This window comes from Gracilinanus agilis, chromosome 1 (assembly GCF_016433145.1).
Source record: "Gracilinanus agilis isolate LMUSP501 chromosome 1, AgileGrace, whole genome shotgun sequence".
NCBI lineage: Eukaryota > Metazoa > Chordata > Mammalia > Didelphimorphia > Didelphidae > Gracilinanus > Gracilinanus agilis.
In genome coordinates, this window is record NC_058130.1 from 70,466,914 (window position 1) to 70,481,927 (window position 15,014).

The window sequence follows — 15,014 nt, forward strand, 5'->3', positions numbered from 1 at the left end:
CTTCTTCTTCTTCTTCTTCTTCTCCTTACTTCTCCTTCTTCCTTTTAAAGTCCTTCACAACCTGATCTCAATCTATTGTTTTGTTCTTTTTGTACACCAGTTCCTTCCTCAAATCCAACAATTCAACCAAACTGGCTTTTTTACTGTCCTTCACACATCTTTATCCATATATCCTGGGTCAAAACCTTCTTTACTTGCTGCCTTCAATGCTTAGAATGCACTCACTCCTATCTCTTAGAATCTCTTGTTTCCTTAAAAACTCTGAATCCTTTCCTAATTCACCTAGTTCTAATGTCTGCCTCTTTCAAAATTTCACCATTTATTTATATGTTATGCAAATTTAAACAACCTTTGTCTCCCCCAAAAGAATGGAACTGTCTTGATGTTCTTGATGGCAAGGGACTATTTCAATTTTCTTTGTATTTACAACACTTAGCATATAGTAGGCCCTTCATAAATACTTGCTGACCTATTAATTGGAATCTCAAATCTCAACTCCAAATCTCTGTATTGATGTTTCATAGAGTCATATGTAGAAAAAAAAAATCACCATATACAATTTTCTTGATGAGGATTGACTTTAGGATTTTGAATTTAAGTGATTGGAAGAAAGGTGTTACCAATTCCAGAAATAGGGATGTCTGAGGAGAAAGCTAATATTTGGGTTAAAGAAGATGAATTCTCTTTATGATGAAAGGTGGACATCTAAGTAGAGAAACCCAGTACAATGAAAATCTCCTTAACAAGAGATGTTTATTTTTATTTATTTTGAACTTTTCTCTTGTGTCTCTAAGATTTAGGAAAATGTCTTACACAGAGTAGGCTCTTAATAAACATTTGCTGAATGAACACAGTTAAAGTTGTCCTCCAGAACTCAGGAGAAAGGTCAGAACTGGAGCATTAAATGTCCTCTCATCCCTGGAGAGGTGATAGATAATTGAAGCCTTGATAGCAGATGAGATCTCAGTGAGATAGAACAACAGAAGACTAAAGATTGAATCTTTGAATTGTATGCATTTAGAGCTCCTACTCTAAAAACTGCATTCTTGTAAGAAAACATTCAGTCAAATAAAGGAGGGAAAAGAAAGTAGCAAGACACAATTTAATTAGCAAAATGATATAACAAAAATCATGTGGAAGGGCAGTAATTAGATGGCACAATGGATAGAGCATTTAGGCCTGGACTCTGGAGGATCTGGGTTCAATTCTGGTCTCTGACATTTCCTAGCTGTGTGACCCTGGGCAAGTCACTTAACCCCAATTACTTAGCCCTTACTGCTCTTCTGCCTTGGAACTGATACTAAGAAGGGCTTTAGGAAAAAACAAAACAAAACAAAACAAAACAAAACAAAACAAAACAAAACAAAACAAAACAAAACAAAACAAAACAAAACAAAACAAAACATGCTGAATAGTTTTCTTGGGAGAATCCTTTAGTTTTCTAAGGTAACATTTGCATCTGGGATGGCTTATAAATTATTTATTTGGCATAGTAGGGGCTTCATTGAATACAATCTTAGCATCTTTTCACCAGGAGGTAAAAAACCACAGAATCTCAGTGTTAGGAAGTACCTATAAGTCATCTAGTCCAAAGAATATCTGGGAAAACGAGGGCCAAACTGAAATCTGGGTGCCTTGTACTTAGCCCTGAAATATAGGACTATTGCCAGAGGCTAGATGTCATTGGCTATGTTCATAACCAATGAAACCCATGGATGTCAACAAGTGATTCTGCAGACACTACCCTGTGCTGTAACCGATTTTATTTTATTTTTTATTGTTTAATATTTTTCCATGTTTACATGATTCATTTTCTTTCCCTCCCCTCTTCCATCTGCCCTCCCAAAGCCGACAAGCCATTCCACTGCTGTGACCAATCTTAAATGCAGGTTTGGAGGAATTATACTCCTCTTATGTTGTAACGTGGTTTTATTGCTCCAATTATGTCTTCACTCCACGTATCAAAGGTTGTGGGACAAAGAGCTGTTCTTGAGCTGTTAGTTCTGAAGCTTGTAAGAAATTTGGAATGTCAACAAAGAATTATCAATAAAAGGGGATGGTTTACAGTTCTTCCTATGGAAGATTTCTGTGTTTATAACCTATGTAGAGATTAAAAGGTTGATCTAAAGAAAGGAAAGATAACAGGCTAGAAAAGAGATAAGTGCTTCTGAGATCCTAACCAGAAATAACTATTTGCTTTGACTGGCACATCAAATGGGATTACAGGAGTAAGGAAGGATCTTTTGAGTTCAAATGGTCATTAGATGTAGACAAGGCCAAGGTAAAAAAGACTTCTATTGCAAAAGAATGGAAAAAATAGAGTGCTTATTTTTAGTGCAAAGGTACTGAAAAAGGCTTATACTTGCTACTTAAGGACATAGATAGAATCATGGAGAACACAAACCCACATTGCAGACCATATAATTCACCACCTCCCTCATTTCTGATATTAAGAAGTTACACCCTAAAGAGGTAAAGTGACTTACCTAATGTCACACCTAGTTAATTGTTAGGTACGGGAGAAAAGCTATTCTATTATGTTAGCTTGGAAAATGCTTTCTGTCATCATTTAAATATTTGCATGCGTGCTTTTATGATTTTAAAATGACATTTATGGACACCTCTATGGGCTTACTTTATGGTTATTTTAATTGGTTATTCCTAACAGCAAATCCATAAAGCAAACCCACATTGTCACTCCATTGTAAAAGTACAGAAATAGAAAGGCTAAATGGTACGCCTGCGGGTACATAGCTAACTAGTGACTGAGCCAGCACTACAGTGCCCAGCTCTTGTTCTTCAGGCAAATCGCTCTGATTCTAGAGCTAGATTAATTATCCAGTAGACGTAAAATTCACTTTTGCCACTTCCTAACAGTCCCTGGCTGTCCTGTTGCTCTTACTGAGTTGGTGGCCCTCATTTCCCAGTGGAGGCTGTGTCGTTTTTGTCTACCTTCAGTGGAGTCATCAAAAGGCTGCATTATTTTAAAGCAAAGAAAGAATATGCATTCTTCTATTGAAAAGTGATTTTCATATTCTCAGCATCTGTGAACCCAGTGGACTATTTCAGCCATTCTTTCCCTTCCTGGGGGATAGTCTAAGAGTTCAGGTAAGAACAAAATAATACAATCAAATGAGTAGAATCAAATTTGAAGAGAGGCAGGCAGGGGGTTGAATGGAGCCCATTAAGGTTATCTTTCAATTAGAGGGAATGACCATGTAAAAGTCTTAGTATTAAGTCATTAAAAATTAAAAGAAGAAAGAAAAAGAGTAAATGGCTCCGACTGGCACGCAGTACCTTTCCTGGAGACTGATTGACAGGCTGAAGCCTTCTATTCAGTGCTTTTCACCAGCACTGACTTCACTTCAAATTGTTGTTGAAAAATTCCAGTTTGGAACTTTTGAGTATCACATTGTTCTCTGCCTTCAAAAGAACTGCTATTTGCTGGATGTGGCAGCTGCTCAAAGAGAATGACATGGAGCAATGAATGTCAAAATAACAGCTGGCATCAGGAATCAATAGTCACCCAGGGCAAGCAGATGGACATGTTAATAGAGACTATGCTACGTATGTTTAACAAACTAGCGTGGAAGTACCACAGGGACTGGAGTGGTTTGTTCACCAAATGCAGAGCCAACACTTCAACAGGCTGATCCCAGGATGGAGGGTGAGGGGGGTGGTGAGGGAAGTAGCCCTGAATACTTTTCTTACAGGAGCAGAAAATAAGCATCGCTTCAATACTGTTATTAGAGAATCAATCATAAATGCAGAGAGAAAAGAGATCTTATTTTAAAACGACCGTGCCACACTCATCATAAAGACAGAAACTCACTTAAATAGCCTGTGGTTCCGTAAAAAGAATACCAGCTTTGGAACTGGAGGACTTAATACCTTTGTGACAATTGACAAGTCACTTAAGCTCTCTGGACCTCAGTTTCCTCATCTAAAAAATATGGATGGATTGAACTCTGAGTGGGTGATCCACTCTAGAGAGGATGACTCTAAGGACCATCCAACTCTAGGCTTATGTTTGCTCTTCCTGGGAAGAAGAAGGCTGACAGAGAAGAGAAAGAGGAACAGTTTGGGTTATATGGTACAAATATATATTTTAATATTTTATTTTCCCAATTATATATAATCACAATTTTCAACATACATTTCTGAAATTATAAGATCCAAATTATCTCTCTTCTTCCCTCCCTTCCTTCCTTCCTCCCAGAGATGGTAAGCATTTTGATGTGAATTATATATGTATTATCATGCAAAAATAAAGTTCCATATTGACCATTATTATAAGAGAATATAGAGTACAACTATTGCTGACTTTTATCTTGTCACTGGACTTTATAAAGGGGAAAAATTATGATTGGACTGAATATACAAGAATAGGGTCATCAGGAATTGAATACTTAATTCCAAATGAAAAAGTCAAGTTAGAATGACTTTTATGGTAGTTTATTTACAAATAGGAAGAGAGAGTGAAAGTAAGAAAATCAGATAGAGGATGGGGCAAGATATCTAAACTAAAACACTAAGTATTTTGCTCTGGCCCCTGGTTCAATGTAGGCAGGGCTAACTAGTCCTTAGCCAGAGGAGACTCACCTTGAGTCCAGATCCCAGGGATGACTAAAGCAAGGGCTTCAGCCAGGAAGCCTCTCTCAAGAGGAGAGGCCTCTCCTGAGGCTAGTCCCTTCAGAAAATCCAGGAAGGCATCAGTCTTTTTCACTCACTTTTTTGGTAGTCCTAAGAAAGTAGTCTGAGGTCCTCAGCCAGAGTTCCTCCAGGATCCTGTCCAAGGCAAAAGAAAGAGCCTCCAACTTGAGCTCAGAACTCCGGAGAAGTGTTCACAGGAAGTTGTAACTCCTTTTTAAAGGTGCCTTTTTTGTGTCACTTCCTGTGCATTCCTTCCATTTTATGGGTAGCAATTACAGGCTAAAGCTTGATTCTGATTCGTCACCCACTTTTGCACAAGTGGGTTACAGACCTCTCCAAGTCAAGTGTAAATGGGGTATTTACACTTTTGGTGATTAAATCTAAAAATGGGCAGGGGGAGAGTTAATCCCATCTTCACAACTTCCTTGACTCTGGAAGAGAGAGTGAGATAGAAGACTTTGTGCAACTCTGCCTCATTTAAATCTAATTCATGAGTAAGTCAGGATATCACTCCTTGATGCTGCTGGTCCTCTTCAAAAACCAAGGACAAGCTCAGTGATGCTGGGTGATTGCAGCTCAAAAGCTTTAGAATTATAGAATTTGTTCCTGAGATTCATTTAGTCCAACTACCTCATTTAAAAGATAAGTTCATAGAAATAAGTCCAGCTGAATCAGTGAGGTAGGACAGAAATAGAACCACTAAATATGATTGGAGATCTTAACTTTAAATGATCATTCTATTGCAAATAGTAATAATATGGAAATAGGTTTGGAACAATGATAAAAGTAAAACCCAGATGAATTGCTCATCATCTCTGAGAGAGGGGAGGAAGGAGGGGTGGGAAAGAACATGAATCATGTAAGCATGGAAAAATATTCTTTATTTTTTTAAACCCTTACCTTCCATCTTGGAATCAATACTCTGTATTGGTTCCAAGGCAGAAGAGTGGTAAGGGCTAGGCCAGAGGGTCAAGTGACTTGCCCAGGGTTACACAACCAGGAAGTGTCTGAGGTCAGTTTTGAACCTAAGACCTCCTGTCTCTAGGCCTGGTTCTCAATCCACTAAGCCATCCAGGTGCTCCCTGAAAAAATATTCTAAATTAATCAATTAATGAAAAAAAGAAAGGAAGGAAGGAAGGAAGGAAGGAAGGAAGGAAGGAAGGAAGGAAGGAAGGAAGGAAGGAAGGGAGGGAGGGAAGGAGGGAGGGAAGAAGAAGAAAAATGAAGAGAACCCCTAATTTAGAGTCCTCTCTCTCACACTGAAGTATGGATGGGATGACACCGAAACAACAGGTTCATTTGGCTACATCAGTCACTCTGAAGGAAAATCAGTCAAACCAACTAGGGAACAATTCTAAAACAAAGAACCCACTGAGTTTGACTGATTATCTCCAGTCTTCAACCAGCTATTTAAGTATCTTGAAGACAAAGTTTGAATTATAGACTAAAGATAGGCTTCTGGTCTGATGGAAACATTTCATTAGAGATGATGGTACTGGACCACATAGGCATGATGTTTTGGTGGGAGTATGAATAAAACATATTTACATAGTATTTTGAGAAACAATATATTACAACAGACCTGGCCTTAGAATAAGGAAAACGTGGATTCAAATTCTCTCTCTCACTCTCTCTGTTTCTCTGTCTCTGTCTCTCTGTCTGTCTGTCTGTCTCTCTCTCTTTCTCTCTCTCTCTCTCCATACCTTCTATCTTAGAAGATTCTGCATTGTTTCTAAGGCTAAAGAGTGCTGAGGGCTAGGTAGTGCTGACAGTTAGGAAGTGATTGAGGCTAGATTTGAACTCAGGACATCCCATCTATAGATCTGGCTTTCTCTCTACTGAGCCACCTAACTGTCCCCTCAACTTGTCTCTTACATTTCCTGTCTGATATGAGTAAGTTACCTAACTTCTCAGGTTCCTAGACAAACCTCAAAGACTCCACATTTCAGATGACATAGAAATCAGTAAAAGGAGTTTCTATAGCAGAAGTTTCCTACATCAATGAAAATCAATTCTGGGCTAGCTCTTTAAAATTTTCAGAGTACTTTAAAAACACTTTGCCACTTCAGCCTCAGAATATCCCTATGAAGTGGACATGGCATTTATTACCATTGTCATCATCCCCTGTTTTATAGGTGAGGAAACTACATGGTCATATAGTTCATAAACACCAGAGCAGGATTTGAGCCCAAGAATTTTGGGATGGATTTTTTTTTTTCATCTATAATACAAGAGGGTAGATGAGATAACCTCAGTGGTCCTTTCCAGTTCTGTGATCTCATTATACCTACTACACTAGGCTACCTCTACCAGGTCTAGGAAATAAACAGTTTGACAATTATTTGAGGAAGTGGATGTCAAAGTATTTCAAAAACATATAGTCTTCAGGCAACTATTGGCTGAGTGAATAGCCAGGTCTGGAGACAGGATGGTCCTGGGTTAAAGACCTTTCCTAGCTGTGTGACTGTCATTTAACCTCAATTTCCAAGCTTTTACCCTTCTGCCTCTTGATTCTAAGAAGGTAAGGGTTTAAAAAACAAACAAACCTATAGTCTTTTGTAAATATGGTTTATTACTGGTCCTATTTTTAGTTTAAATATTTTATGAAAGAAAAATACTCATTGGAATCTTGATCTCAGCACATCTCTTAGCCAAGGGTTAGGCACTCAGAACAGGATTTTTCCCAGAGAGGACATTTGAATAGATGAATAGATAGAGTATTTATTGAGCTCTTGTTAGGCATTATGGTTTCACTCTGGAATTACAACTTACTAAATATCTTTTAAATAAATGAATGGTCCAACAGTCCAATAAAGTGTTGCTTTCATTTGTGCTCCAACCATTTTAAAACTCACCTATTTCATATGGATTTTGCTATAGGATACCCTGTAGCTGTCAGCAATTTTCATAAAAAATTATTCATTCATTTGTTCCTCAGGCAGATCACTGAAATTTCAGACAGCCTTTGCCTAGCCTGTCTCATTTTAGTCCCTCTTTACTGCCATCTTCTGTTGGTTGGTCATTGTGTTCATTTTCTAGAAACTCCCTTTTTAAAATTTTTGAATGAATTTAAAAAGCAAAGCAGGAAACTTGCCCAACTTTATACTAGGGTTTGAGCCCTATTATTTAACGGTCGTATTTCACCAACTCTGAACTAAGTCCAAGTAACTGCTCATGTACTTAACCATCACGAATATCTTAAGAGTAAGATATTTTTCTACTTAGACAAGCAAAGTAATGACAAAAACAGATTTTAAGGGAGATAAATTGGTCTCCATTTTTAGGCTCTCAATTTCCTAATCCATTCCAGTTTCCAACTAGAAAGAAGTTGTGAGGAAGGAGAGCTCCCATGAGCCCCTTTGGTAAGCCTTCATGTGACTCAAGTCTTTTCTGAATGATGGCCATAAGAGAAATGTGCTAGGAACTTACATTGTGCTGTTTCCTTCCCAGCATGTTGACTCATGGTGTAATAAACCTATCTAGATGGATGTATCACTTTGAGCTATTCATCATCTATTTCTATGCCCCGAAGTTACATACTCACCGAGGATCTTCCAAGTCTCTGTTAGCTATCTGAACATCCTATTCAAGAAGACGATTTTAAAAGGGCAGATTCAGGAATATCAGAAAAGGTTGCCTTTGCTAAATATAAGAATCCTATACTTTACTTTCTTTTGACTATTTTGGGCAAAGTTTGATCTTTTTTTTACTTTCAGTGGAAGGCAACTGCCTAAATTTGGTTATATTTGGCCAGCCAAATGGGGAGAGAGAGGGGAAGAACTTTAACAGCTGGGGTAGCTAAGAAAGATCTGGAGAGGAGGCTGTCCTTTGTCAAAGCCAGTGTTGGACATTGCTAGAAAAAAGAGGGAGACCCAAAGCCCTTCATAGACTATAGTGGCCTAGATTTGGGGACAATTTTAACCTTTCCTTCATGAAGAATATTTTTTTAATTTTTATTTTGAATATTTTCCCATAGTTACATATTTCATGTTCTTTCCCTCTCCCCCAAACCTCCCTAACCCCCCTTAACTGATGCACAATTTCATTGGGTTTTACATGTATCATTGATCAAGACCTAATTCCATATTATTGATAGTTGGACTAGAATTATCATTTAGTGTCTACATCCCCAATAATATCCCCATCAGCCTGTGTGTTCAAGCAGTTGTTTTTTTTTTCTGTGTTTCTCCCTCCACAGTTCTTATTGAAGAATATTTTGAAGAAAATACAAGATGCTAGAATCTATATCAGACTCGACTTGTGGGGACCATATAAGCAGGTGTGTATTTGAAAGAGCAATAAGTGGGTGACTATCTTCTGTGCTTGGAATGGCCATTCTACTTATCAAACCCTGCCCTTTGACCTGGCCACAGCCCTGCAATGTTCCTGTATTTCATGGACAATGTCCTGACAAACTTATTAGATCAGAATATTTGTTAACTCATTTGGACAACATTCTGATATTCTCCCAGGATATCCTCTCTCAGAACATACCAGTGAATGACCCATGGACTTTAATACAAGGTGGAGAACTGAAAGTTCCATCAATCCTTTCTTCCTTTCTTTCCTGGTGTTTGTCTTAGGTCCAGGGGTTCACCCAAGTTAGGTTGTGGTCATCCCAAACTGGGTCCAACCTGATGTTGTTTGGCTACTTTAGTAGCAGTTCCTTGGGAGCGCCACTGTTCACTGATAGTTGTTTTTTTTTTCCTGATGATTTTAGTTGACAATTATTTCCTTTTCTTTAAAAACAAACAAAAAAAACCTCTTCCCTTATGTCTGAGAATCATTACTAAGTTTCTCTTCCAAGGCAAAAGAGCATTAAGGGCTAGGCAACTAGGGATAAATGACTTGCCTGGCAGCACAAAGGTAGGGATTTCCGATGCCAGTATTGAACCTCCTTCCAACTCCAGACCCAGTGCTCTGCCCACTGAACCACCTAGCTGCCTTGGCAATTCTTTCTGATGGTGCTAGCAATACCTCTTATCCATATCTTGTAATGAAGAATGGGGAAATCTGTTTGTTATGAGTCTAGCTATAGGATTAGTCATCCATTTGGATTTTTTTTTTCTTGCATTGCTTTAGGGAGGTCAGTGCCAAGGTAGGGAGGATGGAAGATGGGTTGTGTGCTCTACACTTATGGCCAGTGGTGGGGCCTCACCAGACCCCAGGATCATTCCTCTCATGGCTGCTTCAGCTCAGGACTCTCACCCTCTTTACCCCAGTCCCAGCTGATCCCCCTGACAGCTTCCATACACCTTGGACCTATCAACAAGTCTGTTCTAAGGCTGGAGGCAGCAAATACCAGCCCAATAACATCAAACAGAAGCAGAAACATGGCTGATTTGGAGGCTCAGGTTATCTTTCCACACATGCTGAAGGGTTAAACGTCCTTGACCTGCCAAGACCTGAGAAGGCTGTCAGGGAGCCAGAAGGAGCGACACCTAGAGACTGCATTAGCAAGATGGGATGGACAGGAACACCAGCAAGACAGAGCTTGGCCTCTTATATACCATCTAGGACAATGGCTTTCCTTTCTTGAGATTTGTTTCTTGATATATTGTACCATGGGACTTTTTCAGCAAGGTCATGTTCTTTAAGGATGTTTGAATGGTTACATTTTTGACTGATTCTTTTTCTTTTCTTATTTCCATATGGCATTTTAAGACTTATAAAATACTTTTCATATATTCACTCATTTGATACTCAAAATAATCCTTTGAAATGATCATTATTGATACCATAATCCTGATGAGTCAGAGTAAGAATTCAAGGCAGGATTAGAATACAAAGTTCTATTGACCCCAGGGCAAACTTTCATCTGCTGCTCTATGCTGCCTCTCTAAGATAGTATATCATCCCCATAATAATTCGTGTCAAAGATTTAGAGCTGGAAGAGACCCTTAAAGTTTATTTTGTAAAATACTTTCCTTTTTTTATAGATGACAAACAAGCCCAGTGCAATACTCACCGAGAAACACACTTTATAAGTAGCAGAGATAAGATTTGAACCTAATTACTGTGAAGCCCAAATATTATTTTCTATAGTTTGTCACCAAACACATTGGACAAAATCAATGATGTTGGACTCTGCTTTACATTGCCTCTTTTTCTAATCTCTTCTTGGATATGTTTCTTTAGAATTTTTAGGTCCATTAGTATGATAAAAGATCCTATTCTGAGGTTTTAGATAAGAGTGGGAGACTTCATTGTTGCAGGGGGGGACAGACCCAAGGGGACAGTATGATATCCTATGGGGTGAGTACCTGGGAATTTTTTGCTCCAAAGGATTTAATCAGGAGGTAATACTGGTGTCTCACGTGAATGAATGATATTTCTGAATTCATGTTCATTGTTTCCTTGACACTCTCAATCCATCTCATCTTCTGCTATCCCTTTCTCCTTTTGCCCACAATCTTTCTTATCATAAAATACTTTCCCAAAGAGTCTTGTCTTCTCATTATGTAACCAAACTTTTAAAGCTTTGGCTCTAATTTTATTTCCTTGCCATCCGTGAGACTCTCAGAAGTCTTGCAGGCATACATTGCTACTGTAAAAACTATAGCTTTGATTATATTGTTTTTTGTCATCAAGGAGATGTCTCTGCATTTTTGTACACTCTCTAGATTTGCCACAGCTTTCCTTCCAGGGAGCAAACGTCTTTTAATTTCATAGCTGCAGTCATCTTCTACACTGTTCTTTGAACTCAAGAACATAAAATCTGACATTGTTTCCATTTCTTCTCCCTCTCTTTTCCAAGAAGTGATGGGACCAATTGCTAAGATCTTAGGGTTGTTTTTTTTTTAATGTTTAGCTTCAAGGTAACTTTTACACTCTCCTCTTTTACCCTCATCCAGAGGCATCTCAATTCTTTGTTTTCTGCCATCAGTTTGGTATCACCTGCATATCTGGGATTGTTGCTATTTCTTCTGGCAACCTTAATTCTGGCTTTTGATTCATCCAGCCTGGCATTTAAAATAAACAAATAACTTGACAAAGTACAGCTTTGTACTCTTTTTCAGTTGTTACATGTTTGGTTCTGACTGTTTCTTCTCAATGCATTCAGGTTCCTCAAGAGACAAGATGATCTGATACTCTCATCTCTTTGAGGACTTGCCATATTTGGTTGTGATCCACACAGTCAAAGGCTTTTAAACATAGTCAATGAAGCAGTAGATGTTTTTCTGGCACTTCCTAATTTCTCCATAATCCAAAGAATGTTGGCAATTTTGTCTCTAGTTCCTCTGCTTCTTTGAAATCCAGCCTGCTCTTCTGGTAATTCTTGGTTCATATATTGCTGAAGTCTAGCTTACGGAATCATAAGCATAACCTTTCTGGTCTGTGAAAACAGTGCAGTTGTTTGGTAATTTGAACATTCTTTAGTATTGCCTTCTTCGGGATAAGTACCTGAACTATCTTTTCCCATTCAGTGGCTACTGTTAACTTTCCAAATTTGCTGGCATATTGAGTGAAGCAATTTACTAACACCATCTTTTAAATGGAATTTCTCTTTCTAACTCTTGCTGCTGAGATGTGTTGGAAATATATAGAAATGCTGATGATTTATGGGCATTTATTTCCTGCAACTTTGCTAAAGCAAAAATTATTTCCACTAATTTTTTAGTTGAATCTCTAGATTTTTTAAGTAGACCATCATATCATCTGCAACGAGTGATACCTTGGTCTCCTCATTGCCTGTTTTAATACCTTCAATTTCTTTTTCTTCTCTAACTGCTACTGCTAGCATTTCTAATACAATATTAAATAATAGAGGTGATAATGGGCATCCTTGTTTCACTCCTGATCTCATTGGGAAGGCTTCTAATTCATCCCCATTGCAGATGACAGCATCATCTTTTAGGATTTTAAATGCCTCAGCTGGAATTACATCAACCTTCACTAACTGTTTTTAACTGCTTTAACTGCTTTTTTAACTTTTTTTTTTAACTGTTTAATTGCTTCCTAAGGCCTCCTTGACTTCATTTTTCTGGATGTCTGACTCTAGATCAATGACCACATAATTGTGGTTATTGGGGTTATTAAGATTTTTCTTAGCATCTTTCTATTTTACTAGGCTAATATGCAGCTTAAAGGAAAGAATGTAAACAAATATTCTTTGCAAACCATTTTACATAAATATCAATAATTATCACGATAGGCTTTAGTTTTGCCACATGTCAGCCACTTGGGTTCCCTTTCATTCTCATGTATTTATGGACATTCTGCTTATTGTGGACTATTTTTAAAAATTATTTCATCTGGTGTAAATGGAGCAACAGTGGTTGAGTCAGAAGGAATGTTGGGTTGTGTCCTTGATCTTAAGTGCTCCTTGGTGTCAGCTGGGAGTAGAGCATGCAATACAATATAATAAAAAGATTGAAACTTTGAGGATTCAAATCTGAAGTATCAGAGAGCCAAAGCTAGAAAAAACCTTCAATAACATTTAGTCTATCAGATTTTATAGATAAAGGAACAAAGGTTAAGTGACTTGCCCAAAGTCACACAGGTAATAAATGAAAGAGCTAGAATTTGATCCCTGGTCATCATCAGCTTCGAGATGTAGTGGTGGTTTATTTCCTCTTAACCTCACCATAATCATCCTCACCTGGCACTTGCTAGAACTGGACAGACCATTAACACTCAAACATTCCTTTTATTATAATTTCCTTTTTCTCCCATTGATTCCCTCAATTATGAATTGTCTAATCATTCCCTAGTCCATCTCACTCCAGCCACATTAATCTTTGGCTCAGCAGACACCTCAGTAATTCATTTACCTGGATTTCTTCAGTTTATCCCTGTTCTTAAACCCCACTTCTTTTACCTTTGGGATGATTACCCTCTACTTCTCATTTGAGTATTTTGCCAATTGTCAGTCTTGTGTTAGGCCCAACACATGATAGGTGCTCTGGAAACCTCATCTCTGGCATACCTCAGATAGCCTGGTACTTAAAAAAATTATTGATTAGTTTAGAATATTTTACATAGTTCATGTTTTTCCCCATCTCTCTTCCCTCCCTGCTCCTGGATCTGACAAGTAATTCCACTGGGCTATACATGTGTCATTGTTCAAAACCTATTTCCATATTATTCGTATTTGCAATAGAGTGATCTTTTAATGCCAAAACTCCAATCTAGCTTGGTATTTTTTAAAGCAAGTGGTGTAATTTAATGGACTTATAGCCTATCCATGTGTAAGCTATGGAGCAAGACACCATGATGCCATAGTGTAGTGAATAGAGAATTGGCACGAGTCAGGAAGACCCAGGTTCTGCCTTTGACATGTACTGGCTATGTGATCCTAGACAAGTCACTTGTTTAATATTTCAAACTAAATTGAAAAGTTGTCAACTTGCTTTGGAAGACACATTAGAGAGAATTTCCTAATAGGGAGTTCTCTAACCCAATAAAATCTCATCTTTTGTTTCTTAAACTTTTTCCCTTAAAAAATATACAAGGCACAGGGAACAGAAACTTGGAAAACCAAACCTGGGTTTCCAGGAACTTGCTTCCATGCTATGATAGCTCTTTCTCAGCAGGATTTGGCTATATAATAGATTACTAAAGTACCTTTCAATACTCACTCAATGGTAAGATGATTCATGGTCCTACTACATGTCCATGGCAAAGCTAATTAAAAACAATGCTACCTACTCATTCCCAGGAAATTTAGTTACAGAAAATGTATGGATTCAAGACAGTTTGGAAAGGCTCATCCCCTTGGGTGGCCTTAGGATAAGGACTTTTTTTTTAATTAGGCCACAACACCTTTTAAAGACCATCTACTAAATTGTAGAAAGGTTTTAACATGTATTTATGGGGAGGAACCTAAGATGACAAAATTATAGAACCTTGAAAGTAATGAAGGAAGAAGCTGCTAGCACTAGACCTGGACTTGGGAGGAAATGAGTTCAAATCTGGTCTCGGACACTTCCTAGCTATGTGATCCTGGGCAAGTCCCTCAACCCCAATTGCCTAGACTTTGCTGGTCTTCTGTCTTTTAATAGTAAGAAAGAAGGTAAGGTTAAAGAAAGAAAAAAGGAAGAAAAAGAAAGTAATGAAGTAATGAAAACTTGAGGAACTTGCCTAGCTTCAAAGAGCTAAGAAGTGATAGAACTTGCAGTTTAGCCCAGGTTTATTGATATCAGCTCTAGCATTTGTTGATGTTCTGCCATGTCTGACTCTTTGTGATCCAGTGGACCATAGCACTCTCAGCCCTTCTAACTTCCTAAGTGCTTTTTACAAATATTATCTTGTTTGATCTTTTTAACACCCCTGGGAGTTCCTTCCTTCCTTCTTTCCTTCCTTCTTTCCTTCCTTCCTTCCTTCCTTCCTTCCTTCCTTCCTTCTTTGCTTCCTTCCTT